Source organism: Podarcis pityusensis (genome assembly GCF_964106645.2).
Source record: "Podarcis pityusensis genome assembly, chromosome: 4".
NCBI classification, from domain to species: Eukaryota; Metazoa; Chordata; class Lepidosauria; order Squamata; family Lacertidae; genus Podarcis; species Podarcis pityusensis.
This window is the reverse complement of record NC_138027.1, coordinates 90,605,146-90,628,270: the sequence shown is the minus strand read 5'-3', so window position 1 is coordinate 90,628,270 and position 23,125 is coordinate 90,605,146. Positions and strand designations below refer to the sequence as shown.

At 40.4% G+C, this 23,125-nt stretch overlaps 1 long non-coding RNA gene across 1 annotated transcript in view; it reads right to left on the bottom strand.

Moving 5' to 3' along the window:
• Window positions 1-23,125, bottom strand: part of LOC308475985 — an 828,107-nt gene that overhangs the window by 195,589 nt on the left and 609,393 nt on the right. Inside the window, exon 2 of the long non-coding RNA XR_013985612.1 lies at window positions 11,023-11,129. This is a non-coding gene — a long non-coding RNA (uncharacterized lncRNA). The remainder of the gene's footprint in view (window positions 1-11,022; window positions 11,130-23,125) is intronic.

Here is a 23,125-nt window from a genome sequence, read left to right as displayed (position 1 = left end):
TTGAGAGGCAAGGATTTTAATCCCCTGTAAATCTGAAAATTTCAGTGCACCTCTATTTATAATTATTTAACAGAGAGCCTAACAAGGTTCAGTCTTTTTCTAGTAACAATTTACTGTGGAATGCTTCCTTTAAAATCAATTGACCATGTGATTTGAAGATTGTTGCTATTGTTTATATAGCCATCTGGAGCAACTGATGACAAAAGGATTTAAAATAAGCCCATTGCATTGATTAATTAACCAATTAATTAGCAATAAATGATAAGCAGTTTAGATTTACTGTTCCTTTGAGCACACATATTGATTTCTTTTCTTACAAAATATGTATTGCATTTCTATGCAGAGCCTGGGGATTAGCTTCTTTTATATGCAGATTTTGCAGTCATTTTTGCTCATACCATAAATTCAAAAATTTAAATCAATATGCATGACAATTTTTGAAAGCGATATATTTTTATGCTGATATTTGCAATACAGAACAATGACATTCCTCTAATTTATTAAAAACATCTATACAGTGAGGAGAGATTTATAGCTTTAATAACTTTGTCACATTAATGTGCATATTTTAATGACATTCAAACAAAAAAAAGGGGGGATAAAAGAAATCATGTTATACTACTGTTGGGGGAAAGTACCCTTTAAATGTTTTTGAGCATTCAAACTCTGGCTTTTATAGTTAGCATTATTTATAATGATTATAAATTATTTTTCTGAACATTTAGGCTTGATTTCAGTTGAGCTTAGCAGACTTACGAAGGACATTCTGATACCTCCTACTGAGTAGCTGGTGGGGCTTCTCTATGCATAATCAGTAAAGTAGGACATCTCTCTTGCCTTCCCCACATTTTAACAAGCTATTCTGTGGATAATCTAAAAGATGGTGCTTAGCTGTCATTCCTCATTTTGAATCCATCTATCACTGCTGCTGTATAGTGTTACCACTTCCTTGGCAGGGTGGTTTTTTTGTTTTGTTATCTTGAGCCTCATTCTGACATGCAATTAAAAGAGACATCATGAAATATTTGGAGAGGGATTTATTTATTTATTTAGGCGCTGGGCTGTAACTCTGGATGCAACAATTCGGTAGTGAAAGGGTGCAGTTCAGTCTTTCATCCCCCCACCCCACCCTTGTTGGCAGATCCAATAATGAAATAGTAAGTCTGAACCACAATTGGGAAGCTCATTTTGTGGCATGATTAGGCCAAATTTTGAAAACCCAGCTTGGGGTGTATCCGTGCTTCACACCAAAGTGGCTGTTCTGATCCATGGACATGCTTACCACAAGTGAAAGTAATGAAATAAGCAGGAAGATGACTGGCATTCCTGGCAAGAAGAGGGTCAGGACCTTGGACAAGGACCAAGATGTTAGTTCAGGACCACGGACAACAGTCCTGCAGCTGAGACAGAAAAGGCATGTTGACCCAGTCTTGTATTGATGCTATTTGGCAGAGCTTTAGGTAGCCATGATGAGTATTGCATCTAGACAGTTTGAGGGCCTGGACCCTTGACTGCAGCTGTTGGCTTTTTCTAGATAGTGGGGTTCAAGCTCTATGACAGAGAAACTGCCTTGGGAATTTCTTGATCCTCTGACAAATCTGTGGTCAAGTTGTTGGAGTCTGGTGACAAAGGTGTCTCATTGTGGCTCAAGGAATGAAATGCAGTCTCTGGTGTCAGCATAGGGCTACATCTGTCTCCTCAGGGCTGATGTTGTAGGAGGACTCTTCATCTGAGTATTACTGGTCTGAGGCCATGGCATTGCCTACAGAGGTCTGCAGAGCATCAGGCAGTGAGACATTTGTCTCAGGTGGCCTATGTGAGGGGGCAACAGTGGTCATTGCCCTCTGCTGGGTATCAGTCACACCCTATTCAAGACTACTGCACTTAAGGGAAGAAGCTATTCCATTTTTACTGCCAAAGTAAGATTCAGCTGCCAGTCTAGCTAGGTTCTGTACACGTGGGAGACATCCATCATCCTTTTCTTTCTTTCTTTTTAGAGTTTAATGTATGTGTTGTCAGAAGCTCCAGCAGGTACAAGAGCATATTCACTACCAGGGGAAAATCAAACTTGCCTAAAGGAACTAATCATCTGGGGTAGAAACTGAATCTCCCCAGATTCAGGCAGAACATAGAACTGGATGTCAGAATCTCCTGATGACAGTTTCCACCGGCTTCATATAGATGCTAATTAGCATAGGGGACAAGATGGAAGCCTGTCGAAAACCACAGGGCAACTTCCATGGTGATGAATAAAAAGGTAAAGGTAAAGGTACGCCTGACAGTTAAGTCCAGTCGCGAACGACTCTGGGGTTGCAGCACTCATCTTGCTTTACAGGCCGAGGGAGTCGGTGTTTGTCTTGAAGTGGCCCTGGAAATAGGAGTGGAACCACACAAATACAGTGCCCTCAACCCCCAACCTCCCTTAGATGCAGTGGCATAGCATAGGGGGCACAGGGGCGGTTGCCCCATGCGCACAATTCTTAAGGGGCACAATATTTCAACACCCAATGCTGCACACTTCCATTGCTGGGCTCCGTTGAAAATGGCTTCTTCATGCGAACCAGGAAGTGACCTCTTCCCCCCTCCCCCGATCTTTTCACTCCCCTATCCCTTTATCTTTTTTCCTAACAAATGTCATAGACCAAGGTGACCAGTGCAGTATCAGTCCTATGGAATGGATCCAAGTAATGTTTCTTCCAGGCATGTCTGAAGTTCAGCTGCCACCACCCTCTCAAGCACCTTGCCTCCAAAGGGGATTTTTGCCTAGGACAAAAGAGGTTACTTCTCATTACACTCTAAGTGACAGACTAATTTTAGCAACTGGGAGTTTTCCTTCAGGCTGCTCTTTATCACTATAATGTCCCAAATGTTTAAGAAACACTGCCTGGATCAAAACTGGGGAGGGAACAGAAATATTTTTCTTGATTTGCAGAGGAGCCAGCAGTCTCGATTCATTCATTGCTCTAGCCTTCCTGCTGCTGCCTTGTTGCTTTAATTTCTCATCCAACTGAAAGCATCCTGTTTAGATTAACCATGCATCAAGAGCACAGATGGACTCCAGGCTTCTTAAGCTGAGCAAACCTTAAGTTACATCGCTGCCTACACTGAATAGTGCCCTGTTGTTTAAGCATGCAGAATCACAGTGGGGGTTTTCTGTTCACCATATGTACATTTCTGGTGTTTTGATACATATTGAAAGAATCAACTGAACTACTAAAACATAACTAGTTAGAAATCTTCTACAATTTTTGTGGTGATTCCCATACACTAATATGAACTTGTAGTGACAAATATCTGGGTCCTCTGAATAGCTGTCACCACCATAAACCTTTTTGGTGGTGGTACTGCATCTGTCGAATGAACTCCCCACTGAAGTATGTCTTGCCCCAAACTTAGTTTCATGTCTGTGCTCAGTAAAAACCTATCTTTTTGTTTGGCTTTTGGAGGCTAATGGCTTTTTATGTTGTTGTTCATTATGTAACTTAAGGGAATGGATGTTTCTGCTTGTTATGTATTTTTATTATGATTACCTTATTTTTGTAAACTGCCTTTTGACCAACTAAGTTTGTTATTGGTATGAGCTTTCATGTGCATGCACACTTCTTCAGGCAAACAAACAAGACTTTGAGTAGGGCTGTATGAAACCACAAATAGGCTCCTTGATGTGAGCTTGGAAACAGTGAGCTGGTGCAGCTATTTCAATATGCTCCCAATACCTAGCCACAGACGCTGTAGTGTTGCCTTTGTGCATTTAATATTTTGTCCATTAGGTTATCACCTTCTGTAGTTCAAATAAATATTAAGGCTGAAGGGGAATCTTAATATAATCTAATTTAAATAGCTGTGATTTGGGAAGTGCAGATAGGATGCCCTCAGGAGAAGAGGTCCCCGAAACATCTCTCTTTCTCTAATTATTACTACCTGCTCTTCTTGTAATCTTAGTGCCTCTAACTGTTACAAAAAGTAATAGGATGTATATGGTCTCCATTACTTCTATTAGCAGGGACGCGGGTGGTGCTGTGGGTTAAACCACAGAGCCTAGGACTTGCCAATCAGAAGGTCGGTGTTCAAATCCCTGCGACGGGGTGAGCTCCCGTTGCTCGGTCCCTGCTCCTGCCAACCTAGCAGTTCAAAAGCACGATGTGGAAGTAGATAAATAGGTACCACTCTGGCGGGAAGGTAAACGGCGTTTCCGTGCGCTGCTCTGGTTCACCAGAAGCGGCTTAGTCATGCTGGCCACATGACCCAGAAGCTGTACGCCGGCTCCCTTGGCCAATAAAGCGAGGTGAGCACCGCAACCCCAGAGTCAGTCACGACTGGACCTAATGGTCAGGGGTCCCTTTACCTTTACCTTTACTTCTATTAGCATGAATTTTATTCGTCTGGTTAGTTTAAGAATTCTTCTCCTTTTGATGATTTTAAACTTTGTTTCATTGAATTGTTTTTTAAGAATTGAATCACTTGACCACTGATGTGGTGACCACTTTTAAAATCTTTTCCACATGCCAGATCTAACCTCGTGGAGAACCAGTTTTTGTAGCCTCCAGCTAGGCAGTAAACTGACTGTTCCCATTTTCTCACAATGGGTTGGAGAAAACGGATTAGCAGGATTGACACCTCCCAGGTCAGAGAGTTACCAAAACCCCCCCAAAGGCTAACCAGTTAGATACCCAGCAGAAAACCTTTAAAGCTGTCCTCCCTTGTACTGTGCAAGAAAATGCTTAATAAAATACAACAATCTCCCTTACCTGCAATCTATCCCATCTACAATTTATTTCATGCTCATCAATTCTGGATTTTCTTTACAACCTTTCAGCATATATAAATCCACCATAAATGTGCCCTTTGCATTAAACCTCCCAGGACTTTCATAATCTCTGCTTCTATTCCAAGACCATTCTTAAAATGTGGTGAAGCAAACACCTATAGAATAGTTTTTGATTTGGACTTTGAAAGGGCAATGATTATTAGGTCATTTTGGTTGTTTTACTTTTTTGTTCAAAATATTTTACTTTTTTGTTCAAAATATTTTGGAATATGGTGCCAGGGCGGAGTACAGTCATATAAATTTAAACCAACCAATGCTGGGGAAAAACTGGGGGGAAATGTTAGGAGTAGATAAGGTCACAACAGATGAAGCACTAACAAGAATACAGTGGTGCCTCGAGTTACAAATGCCTCAGGTTACAAACGCTTCAGGTTACAAACTCCACTAACTTGGAAGAGTTACCTCAAGTTGAGAACTTTGCCCCAGGATGAGAACAGAAATGATGTGCCCACGGTGCAGCGGCAGCAAGAGGCCCCATTAGCAAAAGCACACCTCAGGTTAAGAACAGTTTCAGGTTAAGAATGGACCTCCAGAACAAATTAAGTTCGTAACTAGAGGTACCACTGTAATCTAAATCCACCCAGGTGGGCAGCCCCCACCTCCCTCCCATAAAGACCCAATGCAATAGATGGGTTTTCAGTTGGCACTGGTAAAATTGTCCTTTGGTGGCAATTGCATTTCAAGGGAGAGAGTATTCCATAATTAGGGAGGCACTGTAGAATAAGCCCTCTCCCTGGTTACTGCATGATAGATGTCACTTGGATGTGGAAAATTTAGGAAGACATCAACTACTGACCTTCGGGTTGATATGGGAGGTGATACACCTTCAGGTTGCTTATGGGTTTCAGAATGCTAGTTATATTTTGAATTTGGCTTGGTAGGCTCGGTAGCAAACTGGCAAATTGGGTCATTATATTTCGATGCTGTTCTTAATAATTTCCTTTACTCATCTGTATATATTTTTTCAGCAATGTAACTTGATCCATTCTACCTAGTGCTGTAATCTCTGACTGCCAGTAGTTCTCTAAGGTTCTCTTGCTAAACCGATATCCTTTTAACTAGAAATATTGAGAACTGAACCTGAGATTTTCTTCATGCAAAGCATTGCGTCCTCTGCAACTTAACTACATGAACAGAGGAGGCAGCACAGCTAATTGAATTGCAGGAAAGGTATTACAGATGACAGGGATATTTTGTGATACTTTGCTATCAGTACAAGAGAACCTCTTCTTCCTCTAAGTATTCCTGAGCAGGCAACATGTGCAATAATACTTTCACTAGATGTGTGAAAATATAAGTGGTAACTAATTCTACAATTCTATGATTCTAATTCTTCCAGCTGAGTCACAATTATATACAGAAAGATAACTTTGCATCAGATATTCTATTAAAAATAAAGGTAAGTTAATTGCAGACCCTATTTTAATGCAATGGTGATTCAGATCTGAATTGTGAATACAAAATACCTGTGTGTGTTTTTTGAATTTTTCTCTCTGTATAGGTACAGAATACTGAGTTTATTTGAGAAGAAATGAAAAAATGTATGCAGAAAGGAATCGCTGCAGTTTTTGTTAAAAAAAATATAGTGGGGGAAAATTCATATTTTCCCCTGTGTTTTTATCACTGACTTACTGGATCTACATTTGTAGGGAAATATAACCTGGTCCTAGACAAAAATCAAGATAAATTTGGACCGGGTTATCCAGTCTTTTCTGACCACTGAGCAATAACCCTGCATTGCTTCAGATCTGACAGATTAAAATCTCAAGCAAAACAAGTTTAGAATTTCAGTTTCTTTAAGATTACAATCTTTATATACACTAACTTGGTGGAAAGCTCTGCTTAAGTTGATGGGGGTTTCTTCTGAGCAGCCATGCATGGGTTTTCTCTGCAAAAAAAATAAAAATAAAATAAAATAAATTGTCCATGGTTGTATTATTTATGTACTTATTATATTGCATTTCTTAAATGCCTTTATCAGAACAAGACTCAAGGCAACATTTTAAAATATACAAAAAAAATACACAAAATGTAAAACAAAGCAATACCCTGCAGCGATTTATCAATATAATACTAAAACTACACACACTACGAAATTAGCATAGGCAGCACCTATACAATAATCAGTCAATCAAAAGTCAAACAAAGAAGCCATCAGCACGCTACCAATTTTCCATCTCCTCTCCCCTTCCTTTGCTTTCTTATTTTATGTTTGCCAGACCATATGCCTGCAGATTTGTTTGTTTGTTTTTTAACAGTACCTAGCAAATTTAGCCGGTGTTTATTATTTATTTACAGAAATGGGAGCTTTTCCATCTCTTCCTTTGGTGATTTTTGTGCGTGGCTATCCTACTACTGAATCTTAAGGGCAAAAAGGAAACCAATAGATATGTAATAATTAAAAGTTTTGAATCATTCTGAAATGGAAAATATATTCATCTGGGGATATGGACATTTCTTACAAAAAAAACATAAGAGGGAGAAAGACCAAGGTGACTTTTAAGGGGCTGTATGTTAAAAATGTGTTGAATTTAGATTTAAATGCTTGATTATCATACATTTTGGCAGGCTTGGAAGAATGTTTGCCCTTAGTAAAAAGTGGCAGGTCACCACTGTCTGACCATTTTCAGAAGATTTCTAAACTCAGCCAAGAAGGATCCCTCCTGTTTGGCCCAGCTTTAGTAAAATTATACAGCAAGGAGATTTAGATTTATTTTACTAAAGCCTGGATGACAATGTTACATATCCTTAGAACACATGGGGTAGTTTTACAAACCTGCAGTCTAGCACTTGGGGCAGATTTCATTGAGAAATTCCATACCCTCCAACATTTCTCTGATGAAAATAGGAACGTCCTATTCAATAATTATAACTATTATTTTTATTATAACCCACCCATCTGACTGGGTTTCCCCAGCCACTCTGGGTGGCTTCCAGCATATATAAAAACATAATAAAATAATATACATTAAAATACTTCCCTGTACAGGACTGCCTTCAGATCGCTCAGGGGTTGCAAACCTCCATACCCTCCAACATTTCTCTGATGAAAATAGGAAGGTCCTAAGGAAAAGGATCAAATGTGAAACCGGGATGGTTTCTGTAAATCTGGTACTGTCCCTGGAAAATAGGGGCATTTGGAGGTTCTGAACTGTGATAAATTAAAACACTACTTCAAATCTGTGACCAACCCATTAACTGGACACAAGACTTCTTGGTATGTTGCTTCCTCTTTGTTCTTATATGTTTGACAGCACCTTTCTCCTCTTGTCTTCTTCCTGCTTTCACCCCATCATTCCTTTCCCCCACTTCTTCCAGTAACTCAACAATCATTGGGAAGCTGTCTTCAACACAATAAAAGGACCTTTCACTGATGCCTTATAAATGAATTTTTCAGATATTTATAGCTCGGTAGACCTTTCCCTTCAAATCAATGTTCATTACTTTGTGACAGGCTCAGCACTGTCCCTAGCACAAAAAGACGGCCCTCTGCAATGAAGCACAAAAGGAGTGGGTCAGATAAGTGCAAGTGCAAGCTGTTACACAATCAACATGTCTCCAGATGACAAGCTGTACTGTAGGACCACGGACAAGAGAAGAAACTGTGAACAGCCTTCCCGAAGAAACGTTAATATCCAAAGCATGGCTGTGTGTTGAGTCAGAGATGCCCATCCTTACATTAGCCCTGTGCCCCACTTAGCATGCCACTGCTATCAACAAGAGCCGGAATGAGTGGGGCATGAATAGTGAAAAGTGGCAATGCACATGTTATCAGGATATCATTTCTGACTTTTGACCATCAGCTCTGGGGCTGATGGGAATTGGAGTCCTATGACATACAGAGGTCCATAGTGTCACAGTCCAGTTTATGGGCGGTTGAAGTCCTAGTGGAGGACGTTGGGACCGGGGGCAAGACGCCAGGGTGGGAGCAGGAATGGGAGTCTGGAAGCCAGGAATCAGGAAGCCAAGGGTCTGAGGGCCAGAGTGCCGAAAGTCAAGAAGCCAAGGGTCCGAGGATCAGGAAGCAAGGAGTCAAGAAGCTAAATGCAGCATGGCAGGTAGCATGTTGCTGTGGCAAAGAGCCAAAGAGAAATGCTGACCTTATATCCCTTCCCGGCTCTTGCCACCAGGTGCTGTGAGTTACCAGTCGGCCTCACCTGTGCAGCCGTGCCTTGCCTCTTCAGAACAAACGTAGGAAAGCCCCAGTCCTGCGAAGCCCTACAGTCACAGGGCCTGGCTCCTGCACACACTCCTGACACATAGGTCCCCCATCTCTAGAGTAGGAGATATGGTCAAGGGGGAGGGGGGTCATGGCCACAGTTGTTTGGGAGCCCAGTAAAAGCAATTCTGTGTCTGGGAAAGGTTAGGTAACGCTGTATGACATCATGCCATCACATATTAGGAAGTCAAGCACATGGGTCACTGGAATCAATAAGGCATAAAATAGTACTTAGGGAAGCTACATTGTGATGTATGATGCTACCAAACATTCCTAAAAGGGGAGTGTGTTTAAAAATAAATACATTATCAAAAATAAAATAAAAAGGGATATCCTTCACTGCCAGAACCCTGGGGGAAAATAATGTTTCAGCTCAGCCCTCCATTTTGAGTCTAAGCTTTCAGACTTTCTGTTTCTGGGTGATAGTAATTTATATTCTATTATCCAGGTTTGGTCCTTTCCACTGGTTTGGAGTAGGCCATTAGTTTTAAAGAATACCAAGAGAGGATCAGTAATGGAGCACCATCTTCTATTAGGCTAAAACCACTGGCCTAGATTACACTGAAACTGGATTACTACGATTTTGAAAGATTTTTAATGTCCACCAATATTTTTCCAGATCACAATATTGTTCCTCTTATGTTCCTCTTTACATTTATGACAATTAGACTAAACTCCTCTAAGCGGTTTACGTGAACTATTAAAATTGCCAGTGAAAACAGTTAAAAACAATGAAAAACATTTAAAAACAATTGAAATCAGCAGTAAAAGATGAAAACACATCAGCATGTGTGTGTCTGGATAGGCTCGATAAAATTTAAACAAAAATTTAAGCAGAACCCATATTGGAACAGCTCTATGTCACCCAATAATAGTTGTAGCTGCCCTACCACCTTCCTCCATTAGTGAGTATTTTTGACTGGTTGGTATTTATTCTGGTCCAATGGGTCTAGGGTCAGTTTTGTTAGCAGCGATCATACCACTGCCTCTTACAAGGCAGCAGGGACCCACCTCTCACACAACAAAGGGTTACTGATACTCTGAACCCAATCAGACCCAAACCTCTGTGAGATTTAATGAAACAAATGGGTCAAAAGGGCATTTGGTTTGAAATATAGTTGTGACCGCTTTTTCCACAATTACTGTCTGCAGAAGCTGAAATTGATCCCAAAGCACACCAATGACTCTGGCATTAGATACCTCATCTTGAACTACTAATCTTACACTATACGTTGTTTTCACTGTTGTTATTGTCTTCTTTCCCTCATTAATACACTCACACGGTCAATGCCTGCAGAATAATGATTAGTGCTGGGCTGCGCCTCGAAATTAATCCCTGATTGAACACTTTGAAACAGATGAAGATCTTCTGGGGGCAAGGAAGTATCAATGCTGTATTTTGACCCATCAAAAAATGATCGAACTTATGATAAGTTGGTTCAATGCCTCCTTAGTAGACCAACTTTTCATAATTAGGAGGAAAACCCAAATGTGATATGACTTAATAATGGGACAATCAGTTTCACTGCTTGTGAAATTGAATTATGGCTTTTACAAGTATAAAGTGGGGTTTTAAAAAATGAAAGCTGGATAATCTGGGGTCATAACCCAAACCAAATATATATGCCTTTCGCTGCTCTGAGATAAATGATAACAGCTAATCCTGGGGTTACCCTTTCATAGCTTATCTGTACTATGAAACTTGCCCCTCAGTCTCCAGCATAAATTAGCTCGTAGTTTCTGACAGATATTAAAATGCACTAAAGGTTCTGTCTTAATACTAGATCAATCAGTGTTCAGTGATCACAACAATTTGTACAATTGCCGATTAACAATCTAATGAACACCATGGATGCAAATTATAAAATCCTGCAACTCTAGAGAAAACAAATTACAGTGGTACCTCAGCTTAAGCACTTAATTCATTCCAGAGGTCTGTTCTTAACCTGAAACTGTTCTTAACCTGAAGCACCACTTTAGCTAATGGGGCCTCCTGCTGCTGCCGCGCCGCCAGAGCACAATTTCTGTTCTCATCCTGAAGCAAAGTTCTTAACCTATTTCTGGGTTAGCGGAGTCTGTAACCTGAAGCGTATGTAACCCGAGGTACCACTGTAAAGGCAAAGTTAATATTCTTGAGTACAATACTAAATGACAAACTTTTCTTTTTAAAGAAAAAAGAAAGTAATCTTGACAGCCTTATAAGACTGCATTTGAGCCGCTCAGCCTTATTTCCTGATGTTGGCTATTGAATGGTAAGAGAAAGATGCCCTGCATAAGTTCAGACCCTATTTATGTCAAATTGTCCTGCATTGTCCAGACTCGGAATCTGGACTGGATCACAAGCATCAGTCTGAAATGAGCCAAGAACCATGGGGAAAGCAAACTCAGGGTTGATGGGAAGGATGCAATTCTTTGGCCCCAGGGAGGGTTGCCAAAGAGCCTTAGGGAATATATTGGCGCTTCCTCAACAGAGGGGGAGATTCAACGTTGGGTTTCCCTTCTCTCTGCCACTGCAATATCTGTGGCCATTAATTCCCAAACCATTCCATTGCCCTGACATGCCTTCAAACTGGTTTAAGTCTCTCCCTCCTCTTTCCCTCCCATTATTTCAAAAAAGAACCTACCAACTTCAGAATGAATGGAAGACCTTCACCCTGTCAGAGCAAGTCCAGTAAGATGTTGGATGGGTGGTTTAACAGCCTTCAGGTTCCTCCACCATCAGCAGTCTTCAGCAGTCTTGCACCCTAATAGTGTGTTTAAGTGTCCAAACCAATTGTGTTCTTTTCTCCACGTATTGAGTAACTCGGATGCCTTAAGGAAGTTATTGAAACATTAGGAGGTCTAATGTGAGTTGGAATATTTTTAGTCATTCCTCGGGATATTGGCAACGCTAGATGCACTGAAAGGAACCTTGGAAAGAAAACTAATTTTAATGTGATTTTATAATTTACTCCCACAACCTTTAGAGGAGATTCAAGACATTCTAATTCTTTCTGCCTTAGAGCATGTTCATATTTTTTTTACTTAGTAAATTCTTTGAAAATCCCCAACGCACTTCCTAAATTTCAGACTTAATTGCATGGCTGATATGATAGATGGCAAAATTTCAACATTTCTGATATACTATGTAGTATTTATTATAGACTGCTATAAATTCCCTGCAGTGAAAATCTCTCTATTCTATTAAAAGACACACACCACCATTGCTTTGGCATCCTACTTATAATAATAAAAAAAATCCATTACTGATTTTTAATATATTTTGATGTTGACTGATATATTCAAATATGTGTTAAACATGTATTATACAATTATGTGTTGTTTCTTTATTTAACTTATTCAAATAAGTGTTGGAAATGTAAATAGAAAGAAGGTTCTTTTTACCATATGTGGGTAAAAAGGTAAGGTTAAAGCTTACTGGGAAATGATATATAATGACTTGAAAACTCTTATAAAACTGTGGGTTATTACACTAATCCTTACTTTCCCAGTTCCTTAAATTTATTTTTAATATTTTCTGCATATCCCAATTAACGTAATTTGTTCATTTATTCATCTGATTTAAATATATACTCTTATAAAACTGTGGGTTATTACACAGCAAAGGAAGAATGGATGCCAAAACGTATGGAATATGCAGAAATGACTAAACATACTGGAAAAATAAGAAATCAAGATAACAAACTTTTTATAAAAGAATGGAAATGGTTTATTGCATATTTACAAACAAAGTCTAAACAGATAAAAACGTTGGCAGGATTAGTGTAATAACCCACAGTTTGAAATGTTAAAATGACTGTAAAATTATTGAAATGTATAAAACTGAAAATCGCAAATAAAATATAAAAAAACAAGTATGTGTTATACTGTAGGCAACCCTGCTTACTTCACTCACCAACCCCACCTGCCTTCACCAGCTAAGCCAAACATCCCCTTCCTTTACTACTCACTAAAGCCATCTCTCCCTCAGAGTTTTCCCAAACTACCCCTGCCACACACAACCTTAGACCTTGTCAAACCTCTGCAACTCAATTGGGCCATTTGCCTGGGTGAGCCATGCACTTGTTGGTCCAGACCACCTACTTGATTGCTGGCCTGGGCACCTGTCTGTCCACTTGCCCTTCTAAGTGCTCTCAGCATGCCTCAACCTCAATTTCCATTGCCTAAGACAGGGATGGGGAACCTATATCTTTCCATATGTTGCTGGACAACAGCTCCTATCAGCCCCAGCCAGTGCAGTTGTTGGTCAGATGTGATGGTAGCTGTTGTCCAACAGCATCTGGAGGGCTACAAATTCCCTGTCCTAAGGTTACATTAAAGGTAAAGGGACCCCTGACCATTAGGTCCAGTCGTGGCCGACTCTGGGGTTGCGGCGCTCATCTCGCTTTATTGGCCGAGGGAGCCGGCGTACAGCTTCCGGGTCATGTGGCCAGCATGACTAAGCCGCTTCTGGCGAACCAGAGCAGCACACAGAAACGCCGTTTTTTACCTTCCCGCTGGAGCGGTACCTATTTATCTACTTGTACTTTGACATGCTTTCGAACTGCTAGGTTGGCAGGAGCAGGGACTGAGCAGTGGGAGCTCACCCTGTCGCAGGGATTCGAACCGCCGACCTTCTGATCGGCAAGTCCTAGGCTCTGTGGTTTAACCCACAGCGCCACCTGCGTCCCTAAAAGGCTACATTAGCCAATTTCATAAACCTGTTTCCCTTGTCATCGAACCTCTCTTCCAGCTTTCAAAGACAATATATAACTGCTCAAATTGGAGACAGAGTGTGTATACATGAATCATCTGTTCCACCTTGACCTTTCTACCTTGAGCAGGAAGGACTGAAAGAGTCTAATAAGCACATTGAGCTGATTGAAAACCACAGTAACCCAGAATTCCCAGTTCCGGGGAGACTTCTAAGCAGATTCAGCCAAATATGCTTAGAACCTCTCCTAGGCCTTTCCACTCAATCCAGGAAGGTCATGGTGGATCATAAATTTCTGGCAAACATGGGGATACTGTAACAGTTCTGGCATGCATCTGCCCAGCCAAGTTTCAGCCCTCACACCTTCTTTTTGAGGCCTAATATGGGCTATTTATTTTGTTGTAATGCATATGAAAAGGCTATTTTGAACAGCTTATACAATGTTTTAAAACCAACACCTACCAAATGCTTTAAATGCCCCACCTATGGACCAGTTTCTCACACTTAACCTCACAGTAGGTCTCATTTAACTTAGTAGGATTTACCTCTGAGTAGACACACCTAGGATTGGGCTGTTAATATTCTCATTTTAATTAGTTTTCTACCTGTGCAAAATTTCAGATGGGATTTAAAGTGGAAAAGGCTATTTTAAATTCATTCTCCATCATTATCACAAAATGTATAAGCAGGGATTAGCAATGAATTTAATACCAAAAGCACAAAGAGCATCAGCAGTTGTAGATTAACATGGAATTCTATCAAAAAGAAGGAGGTCAATGAAGTTTTTCCCCCCTTCTTTGAAAGAAACTCAGAAATTTTCTCTGCCCCAAGGATATGACCTTTTGTTTGGTAGGTTAGTTTTTTGCTTATCACTGTTTAGCAATGGTTTAGCATGTTCATTTGTACAAAAGTGAGAAAAAGTCTGTTTAGAGGAACCCAGAAGAGTAGGACTTCAGTTTGCAATATTTCTCATAAGTCCCACTGATTCTGTCTACTACTGACTGGTGCTGCATGTCAGAAACTATCCCTGAAGGGCCAAACTCTTTCTAAATATGTTGATTCCTCTTCCTCCTTCCTCTCTTGATGACAGATACGTCAAAAGAGTTGGAGGAACATCAGGACTTGTAATAGCAGTCAGGAGAATGTGGGCAGGTGCAACACCTTATATTATTTCAGTCCTAGCATGGGAGGAACTTTATCTTCTGATATTCTGCCTCTCGTGGAAAAACACACCATACTTCTTTCTCTAGAATGCCAGCACATTTCTTGGAGATGGTTAAAACCTGCATATTATAAAGCCCTGAGGAAAACCCAAGGCACAAGAGCATTTCCCCTGCAAAGTCCAGATGAAAGATGACTTGCTTGTAAGGGGGGGAGACATGTTGCAGATATTAATATCTGCGTTTGAAGCAACTGGAAGCATAAGAACTGACTCCTTTTGGAATAAATAATTGCCCAGACCCATAAAAATATTATGCAAACTTTTACTGGCAGAACTCTTTAAAATGAAATATAAGCATCAAAGATATACACAATATATTGTGCTGTCCAGCACAGGCTCAGCACCTTACAAAATATGAATTAATCCAAACAGACCGAAAAACAAAGGTCTCTCTCCCTCTCTCCACAGTTTGCATTCCAGCCTCCAGGGAGTTTACACTCCCTTCAGGAGAGCTTCTTTTTACAACTTCACTCCACTGAGTTTGGGAGAAAAGACTCGAAGGCAACTCCCTTCAAAATGGAGATTTTGCAACCCAATACTTCTCACATGATCTAAGGTTACACTTCTCACATGTTACCTACCAGAGAAACAGCAATCAGTTATTTAATCATTAACTTAGCAAGAGCTCAAAGTGCTCTCCCTGGCTTTAATATGGCCCTATGGAAAAGACCCATGTTAAACTTTTTCACCAATACACATTTAGCTATTTTTCATTTCTGTGTCAATTAAACCATTATACTTAACAAGGGGGAGAGGAAGCCAGGAACAAAAAGGCCATCTAATTTTCTTACATCCAGTAGTAGCAGATTTACTCTCTTCTTAGTAAGTTGGAGATATTTTTTGCAGCTTCTTACTGTGGCTTGAGATTGTATTTAGAATCTGAATAAATTAATAGTAGCAACTATGAAAACAGGACTAAGACAGTGAAGTTTATTTAAAAATCTCTACCCACTCATTACCCATCTCTACCCAAACAAAACAAAACAAAATGCTAAGGTGATTGATGGCAAATGTATTTAATGCCAATGATTTCAGGAATGATAGCTGATAAACTTCAAGTGTTTGTTTGCTTTTTTTTTAACTCAAGAGCACTTTTTATCTTCTGCTATCTGAAAGTGCCCAGCATTGCCTGGGAATTCTAAGAACCAACTCTGAGATTTTTTAATGGATAGTATACTTAATTTTTGTGTCTGTACACCCTGACCCAGATCAAGCCTGAAATCCTTGGTTTTTGCCACAAATGACTGGCTTATATAATGCAACATATAAAGCTTATATAAAGAAGGAATCTTCCCTACGCTTGCTTGCAAGGGCACCCCATTCATCTTCCACTGACTCAGTTACACAAGTGCGTGGTGAATTGCAGCCTTAACAAACACTAGTGGGAAATGCATATGTGAAAATGTCATTCTTTGAAAATGGGAAACCGGGGGATCTAATTGCAAAGAGCAAGCAGATGCCGGTAGAACATATTCTAAATATTTGAAAATATATTTAGCGGATAATATATTTATACCTTCAAGATGGCAAGCTGTCACTGAAACTATGTGTGCACACATTCTTGAGAATTAAAGAGTTTCAAAGCTAAATTGTGGAGGTAGTTGGTTTCACACAACGTGTTATCCTTTAATTAATGTGATATGTCTTGCTTGTGTAGTCTGGTAATATTTGTAAGAAAGAAATTACATTACCAATCAGTGCTGGTCAGGGAAGAAACCCTATTATTGACCTTACCCACATGTCTGTTTTACTTAAATATTACTGTGGAAGAGTGAGAACAGCCACACCAGTGTGGGGAAATAATGAGGCTGGTTTAAAGTCATCACTGAAAGGAAAATGATGTACCAATGGTATTTGACTCCTAGTAAGCTAGCATGGGTGGCGCTGTGGGTTAAAGCACAGAGCCTAGGACTTGTCGATCAGAAGATCGGCGGTTCGAATCCCCGCAACAAGGTGAGCTCCCGTTGCTCGGTCCCTGCTCCTGCCAACCTAGCAGTTCAAAAGCACGTCAAAGTGCAAGTAGATAAATAGGTACCGCTCCAGCGGGAAGGTAAACGGCATTTCCATGCACTTCTCTGGTTCGCCAGAAGCAGCTTAGTCATGCTGGACACGTGACCTGGAAGCTGTACGCCAGCTCCCTCAGCCAATAAAGCGTGATGAGCGCCACAACCCCAGAGTCGGTCATGACTGGACCTAATGGTCAGGGGTCCCTTTACCTTTAAGCTAGCAAAAATATATAGAACAAGTACAAATCCCTGCTGGAAATTTAAATCCCTGCTGGTCACGTAAAGTAATAAAGGCTTCCTGGGAAATGATATACCGTATTTTTTGCTCTATAAGACTCACTTTTTCCCTCCTAAAAAGTAAGGGGAAATGTGTGTGCGTCTTATGGAGCGAATGCAGGCTGTGCAGCTATCCAGAAGCCAGAACAGCAAGGCAGATTGCTGCTTTCACTGCACAGCGATCCCTCTTGCTGTTCTGGCTTCTGAGATTCAGAATATTTTTTTTCTTGTTTTCCTCCTCCAAAAACTAGGTGCGTCTTGTGGTCTGGTGCGTCTTATAGAGCGAAAAATACGGTATAATAAACTGGAACAATGATTTAAAATAACTTTTGTCAAAGAAAAGCAGAAACCTTTTTATTAGGAATTGTAGGTAGGAACAGAAATGACTTTTCATGTATGCAACAACAGCAGCGCGGTTGCTATTAGCTCATAGATGGAAAGAAGAAAGAATCCCTACCAGAGAGGAATGGTAAATCAAGCTGATGGACTACGTTGAAATTGGAAAACTGACCGGAAAGCTCAAGGACCAAGAAACAAAATTTTTAAGAAAGAATTGGGGGGGCGGAGGATTAATTTACTTAGGAGACCACTGTAAGCAGATGAAAACATTAGCAGGATTTTAATCTCACTTGTAATGTAACAAATACTATGGATAATATGGATAGATATAAAAATATAGACTATGATATAATATGCAGTTGAAAATGTTGACATTAGGACCCATGGAGGGGATGGGGGAAGGTACTGAGATTCAGAGTAATCTCTTTATATGGAAGTGTAATTAGTTTTGTTATAAATTTATATTTGTAAAATCAAATATAAATGATTTTAAAAAATAAAGTCATCACTGAAATTAAGCATTGCCCATAGATTCACCATAGAATATTGGACCAAAAATAATATTGGCTGAATGAGTGTATTCTTAAAGCCAAATCCTATGTTGCACAAAAATGACTTGAATGGGTCTACTAATTTTTAAACTTTAAAGCAATATCAGACTCAGATTGAATTGGTGTTAAGTGAAGGCTGTTTTACTCTTCGCCTTTCCACCATTTATCCAATTTATGGATGATGCTATTAGGCACAGCTGAGAGAAAAACTCACTCCCATCTTCTAATACAGGTATCAATGCAGGTGGTTGCTGTAGTGCCTACTTAGCAGCTAAAGGAAGAAATTTAAATCAATGAAGTCTCATATAAAGAAATCATTTCCGCCTCCCCTGAAACCCTCATCCAAAGCAGGAGGCGGAATGATTGGATACTCCAATATATATATACACACTGTATTTTTCCATGTATAAGATGCCTCCATGTATAAGACGCCCCCTATTTTTTAAAAACCCAAAATGAAGAAATTAAGTTGTTTAGCTTTTTTGGGGGGGGGAGGTCACTTCCATCAATCACTCACCCCACCCACCTACCCTCCACTGCTGATCACTTGCCACAGCCTCTGCCGACCGCACACCTCGCCACAGCTGCCAATTGTCTGCCCTCTCACCGCCACCAACAGCCCACCCGCCCACTTACCGCAGCCACCAATCACCTGCCCAATCACCGCTGCCAATCTCCTGCTTGCTGCTGCCATTAATTGCATGCCCCCCCCTCTGCATTCACTATCCGTGTATAAGAAGACACCCAATTTTTGCCCATTTTTTAAAAGCAAAAAGCATTGTCTTATACACGGAAAAATACGGTAGATCTAAAATCAGCCAATCACAGATTGCCTACCACACATCCAGTTTGGCCCTTACTTGTTATGTTTGAAAATTGCACAACAGCGCAGCAGAGTGTCAAATGAAATTAAGATAAGGATCTTGTTTCCAGTGTGTCAATTACAGAACTCAGCTTCCTTATCTTGGATGCGTGTTTGCTTAGGGCTGTCAGTACATGAAACAAAATTGATGACATGACATACTATTAATAACTCCGGACAGTGCTGTGAAGTTGCTCTTTTGAGTATTCTTTTGAATGCTGTCCCATGTTGGTCACTGCTCAGCTGAGCATGTGGAGAAATTGTGCATAATTGCTCAGCGCTCAATGTTGCATTCTGAGTAATGTAGTATGATTGAATTAGAAATGGAATAATAACCAGATAGCTGGGAGTTGTAGTCCAATATATGGAGGGCAACATGTTTCCCAGCCTTCCTTGTGGACTGCTTCAGCCTGTATCACGCTGCCTGCTTATTAATATCAGAGAGCACAGCCTTTCTGTATGTCCCAACTAGGATGGATACATAGCAGGGCAGGCCAAAAGAGAGGCATTTTGGGGGGGCTGGACCAAGAACCCCTTGCCCCATGAGGTGCATTTGAGCAACTGGTTTTAATGTTCTGCCTGCAACTTTTGGTGTCCTTCCAAACTAGACTCTCCAAATGATTTTGAGGATGCATAGCTGGGATTGGGTGGAAAGGACTTGAATTCCTGACCTAAAGCCACTGCTTCCATGATATGACCACTTAAGAACAAGACAAGATGGAGAGCTTCAGCCTAGTTCCTAGGATTGTGTGGCCGCCTGATGTATGGCAGGGTAACACCTCCTGAAACACTTTCTGAAAATTACACCAAAAGAGCTGTCCTGCGTACAAGAAGCTGGTCACAGCAAGCCTGTATAAATTAAGCTGCCATACAGTTACACGCCGGTGGCGCTGTGATCTAAACCACTGATCTCTTGGGCTTGCCGATCAGAAGGTTGGCGGTTCGAATCCCCACGACAGAGTGAGCTCCCATTGCTCCATCCCAGCTTCTGCCAACCTAGCACTTCAAAAACACACTAGTGCAAGTATATCTAGGTACCACTGTGGCGGGAAGGTAAACGGTGTTTCTGTGCGCTCTGGCTTCCATCACAGTGTTCTGCTGTGCCAGAGGTGGTTTAGTTATGCTGGCCACATGACCTGGAAAGCTGTCTGTGGACAAATGCCGGCTCCCTCAGCCTGAAAGCAAGATGAGTGCCACACTCCAAAGTCACCTTTGACTGGATTTATCCATCCAGGGGTCCTTTACCTTTACCTTTACACCAGATCCAAACCCTGTTCAGCAGTGGGGCTGCTGCCACAGCTCTGTCCAAGTCTGGCAAAGGGAAAATAAGCCTTTAAAATAGTGTTTTATGCTGGGTTTCCAGGTCAAATGTCTGAGCTAAACAGGCTTAGGATCTAGTCTAAGTCCCCTTGCTACTTCCACACCCCTGTAATGCCTCTGATGGGACTTATACCACTTTGACTCAGCCAGGTGGATGTGCAAGTTACCCTGGCATATCTTAGGCAGACCCAAGGTTGAGGTCCTAACACCAGCTAAGGCAGGAGTCACCTGGCTGAGCCTGAGGTCTGCTGCATCCTAAGCTGTTCATCCTATCAAAACCACAGGATGCCCCTCAAGTCTGAGAAATGACTTTGAAAGTGCATCTTGAATCTCAAACATGGTTAGTTAAATTTAAAATTGTTTGCCTAGTTTTGAAATTTATATCCTGGTGTTCTGCCTCTAAGGCCTTGGAAACGCCTCTGAGCAAATATTAATAGGTCAATAAAACCATGATCAAATGCAAGTACACATCCATTTAAAACAAAATGAAACAATAAAATGGCAAAACCATTAAGCTTGAAATTCAGCATCCTTTTACAAGCCAGATAAACTTGGTTCCTAACTTCGAAAGGGCTCGTTCCCAAAAGCATGAAGGTAGAGAGAAGTCTGCATTGATCTTTAAATATTTCAGTGGAATTGATCTGGCAAATGGACCTAGTGTTGATGGTGAGGTTTGCTCAAGCCTAGCTCAGAAATCCATTTCAGAGGTTCTTAAAAGCCTGCTTCAAATGAGAAGCAGGTTTTTAAGCTCCATAAAATGATCTCTGGGTTGTATAAAAATCTGAGCTGGAGAAAGATTCCTGTCTTGCCTCTTCCCATCCACCAACCTTCTCTGTCCTCATCACAATCCACCGCAGAAAACAGCTTCGGCACCCTTCTTTTTGTTACCAGCAATTTGAGGTAGCTTGGCCGAAGTAGAAGCAAGCAGGGGAGATAGGATGTTTTACTCCTCCTCCAGATCTCTCCATTGTCCAGACATGTTATTGAACATGCTAGGTTTCAGTGTAACTGTGCATCTGCTTAACATGCACCAGCTTGCTTTATACCAGCTTCTTGTGTATAGTATTTCTCCTATGTTTGTTACTTTTTATTGACATTATAAATGTATATTGTTAAACACTATTATATTGGCTTGCTTAATATAATTGTGGTTTTGTTGTTGATGTTGAATTTTGATATATTTGCTTTCATTTTAGTCTTTTTTTCTGTTAAGAAATTTTAAAAAGTAAAATTCAGCAGGTTTTCCCAGAGGTGATTCTGTTTTCTTTCTTTCTTTCTTTCTTTCTTTCTTTCTTTCTTTTTTGATTGGATAGTATTCAATGCCAGAACTATTCGGAGTAGACAAGTTGAAATTAGTGAACATGACTTAATTAGGTTCATTAGTTTCAACAAGTCTAATCTGAGTAGGACTTAGTTGGGTGTATTTATATATATAATTTTTATTAAATTTCTGTTTTACAATTTCAGATAAACATTTTACATACTTAAGATATCAGTGACTTACCTTCTTCTCTTTCCATGGTTCATTTTGCATATCTTACATCCCTGTATATTTTACAAAAACTATTCCAATTGGTTTTCCATTATTACATCCATCAAAGATTATTTACACTGTTGAATTTATCTTAGCACTACCAGCATTTTCAGCTGTGCACAGTTATTTTCCATGTACTCAATAAACATTTTCTTTAAATGTATGTTCTCCTTGCTCTCTTATTCTATAAGTTAAGTCTGCAAGATGTGCATATTCTTTCAACTTAAGTTGCCAATCATTTTTAGCTAACATAACAAGGGCTGCAGTTGTTGCATACATAAATAACCTTTTCTGTGGGGATTTCAGTCTGAGTTATCCCCAACAGAATTAACTCTGGGTTTTTTGGGGAAGTAATTTTAAACATTTTATTTGGGTGTATTGAAACCTTCTATTTTTCTGGAAAAGAAATTTTTGGAAGGAAATGCTTTTTTAATATATATATATATATACTGTAAGATCATTGCCCTCAAGTTCATTCCCTCCCCCAGTGGTTTTAAGATGTGTTTTTGTGGAGTTAAACATATCCGAAGCCCCACAAGATGAAAAGTTTCAGCAAAGATCCTGTGCTTTGGGGAAGGTTTAAGTATGCCCCACTTGCTGGATCATCACCTTGTCATGGTGAGTGGGTTTGCATGTTCCTATGACCCTTGTTAGCGAAGCTGTCGGGAATCTCGTACTCCCAGCAGGGTCACCAAGGCAGTAAGGTCAAAGGGAAGGAGCTAGACAAAGAATGATCCAAGAAGTCCTCAACTGCAGAACAGGCAGATGATAACAAGCGGTATGTTACAATGACTGTGAAGGCAGATGAAGGCTGCAGCAGATAGGAATCTACCGGTTTGTCGTGACTACTTCATGCCATCGGAACAGAGCCCTACTGCGAAGACTGTGAGTTGGTCAGCGTGCACTGATCTACACACATAAAACAAATCCACGCACAGGAAACCAATGTCCCCACTGTGGAAGGACATGTGGATCCAGAATTGGCCTCCACAGTCACTTACAGACTCACGGTTAAAACCGCGTTTATGGAAGACAATCTTCCTCAGCTATGAGTGATCGCCAAAGAAGAAAGAAGAAGTACGCACACACTGTAATTTCTCTTTCGAGAAATTGTTTCCTCAAAGCTGCTTTTTCATTTGAGAATAGGCATTGAGATTGAATTACATGGGGTTTGCATATCACTTGTGATTTGGCACATAAGCAGCATTGTAAAAAAATAAATAAAAATGAACAATCCAAACCCAAGATTTGAACAAAGTTCAGAATTGGTAGATC